Source organism: Cyprinus carpio, chromosome A15, assembly GCF_018340385.1.
Source record: "Cyprinus carpio isolate SPL01 chromosome A15, ASM1834038v1, whole genome shotgun sequence".
Lineage (NCBI taxonomy): Eukaryota > Metazoa > Chordata > Actinopteri > Cypriniformes > Cyprinidae > Cyprinus > Cyprinus carpio.
Genome location: NC_056586.1, coordinates 24,941,058 through 24,943,634, shown reverse-complemented (window position 1 = coordinate 24,943,634; position 2,577 = coordinate 24,941,058).

Genomic DNA, 2,577 nt, shown 5'->3' with positions numbered 1-2,577 from the left:
CCTCCCGGCCTACGCAGATGGTTTGCTGACACTTCCAGCTCTAATGTTTTAATGAATGAACCGTTGCTATAGCAACAGTCAGTCAGTTCTTAATCACTCATGTTATGATTGTGTTTTGTGTTTGTGTAATTGCATGATGGGCGAATTTCATGAAAATGGTCTTGGTCAAATTTGACTCCAAAATCATAAGGAAAAAATATTTTGCATAAAGAATGGAACTTAATTTTATGCACTTAAAGGAATAGTTTACCCAACTACCACATGTAATCTACACCACACAAGCCCATCAATTAATGTCTTGTGAAGCAAAAAGCTGCAGGTTTGTAAGAAACAAATCAAATAATTAAGGCATTTTAACTTTAATCCGTCAGTTCTGGCCAAAATATGAGTCCATAATCCATAATAACGCTTCCTTCAATCCCCAATTGTCTTCTCACATCATACTCCACTGACATATTTGTTTAGAGCTATTTTGGACAGTGCTTGATCTGTGCATATTTCTCTCCTGATTCAGACCAGATTACTTTTTCACTATGCTATGGAAATATTTAGCCGTATTTTAGCCAGAAGCAAATTAAAAATGTCTTGATGGATTTCTTTCAAACATGCAGCTTTTTATTTCACAAGACGTTAACTGATGGACTGGAGTGGTGTTGATTATTGTGACGTTTTTATCAGCTGTTTGGACTCTCATTCTGACGGCACCCATTCACTGCAGAGCATCCACTGCTGAGACAGTGATGTAATGCTGATTTTTTACTGTCAGACACTGACCGCTGAAAAGACACAGATGATGGCTGTAGATGCTCATATCGGGCACAAAGACGCACAGTAAAGCAAACACACGCTCAGTGTTACTTAAAGAACATGACACAAAGGCAACATTCCCTCTTTCTCTTTTTCTCTTTCTCTGTTTCTTTCACTCAACCCCTTCTTGTATCCTGTATGAGTGTTGGTGTTGTCAAACAAAGATTCTTTCATTGGAAAGAGGAAGTAAATCTCGCCTCTCTCCACATTCCACACTAATGAATGGCAGCGATTTCTGATTTATCATCATAAATACCAAACACGTTGTTTCAGACCCACGGCATTCAGCTTATGTTGTTGTGCAATGCTCTTATATGCTGCATTATCTTTCTTTCCCTGTTGGTTAAGAGCATTCAGACTTAAGGTTGAGTAACTCTAGCTTTATTTACACTGATAAGACAGCTGTGACTCTCTCAATGCTCAAAAAAAGATGGGTGGGGCCATGTACAAGAAAAAATGAGACTTGTCCAGGACATCAAGGAATAAAGATTTTGTCATCATTTACTTGCCTTCATTTCATTCCAATCACGTATTTTCTTTTTTTTTCAGTGAAAAACAAAAGTATGTCTTAAGTGGATAGAAGGTTTGGCTTTCTAAACAAGGAAAGTGGATAGACAAGTGCCCAAAACAGCAAAAAACACCATAAAGCTGAAGAACCAATGGCATATAATGTTACTAATGTCAAGTATGGCATGGCATAAAGCACAATTTTTTTAATTGATTGCAAGTGCAAATGAGTTTGGAGACTTATCAGTGATTAACAGCTTGAATTATTGTCTGTTTCCTACACAAATCGTATTGACTATTGTATAGTGGACTTATGGCAATCAGAAGCTTAGAATTTCATCTCAGAAAAATATAAAATAATATGAGCTCTGAAAGATGATTAAGGGTGAGTAAATAATGCTAAGGAAAATTTAATTTTAAAACTTTACATTCGTAGTAACCGATCAAAATATTAGCTTTTAGATCGTCATGCATTTGTCGACTCTCGTTGAGTTATTCATGAGTTCCTTTAGGAATTTATGACGGGGATATTTGTGGCTTGAAAAGATGAACTTCCTTGGCCTTACAGACACTGATGAGTGTGAATAATAAATGACATCTGCAGGAATAGCTTTCCTTGGATCTTATTCAGAAGGCATTGTGTGCGTGAATGTATGCAGGATATCTTTGAAATGATTCCTGAATATTTTATCTACTGTGAATTTGCAAACCCTGGTGATCCTTTGTAATACTCACATTGGTTGTGTTGCCTTACACACAACAGTCACCTAGTAAGATTCAACATATATGATCTTAAATTGTATCTTTTTATGACTTTGTAGAATGTGTATTGTTATGTCACAATAGTATAGTATCTAACAACAGTGAGAAGTGGGCTGAAACACTATCTTACATGATACTGCTTGTAGTCATGACCATGACTTTGTCCTAAAAAGTGCTGTGGATGGTTGGTTGTGATGTCACAATATGGGCAAAAAAATAGCCATGCAATGTATTGTTCCCTTGTTTTATTAGACTGATGTCGCAATGTCAGATTATGCTTTTCACCGCGAGTAGATGATCCACCTGTCAATCAAACATGAATAGTGTCTTCAGGACCAAGGACAGCTCTAACATGTGACACAAACCCACATCATCCCCACACTTCCCCAAACACACCACAAATTTTAAATATGTCTGTAGTTTTTATTAATTTTTTTGTTATTTTAGTCATTCAAATTTAAGAAAAAAGGGGAAATGTTGCCTTGGCAACTAGATGAAATA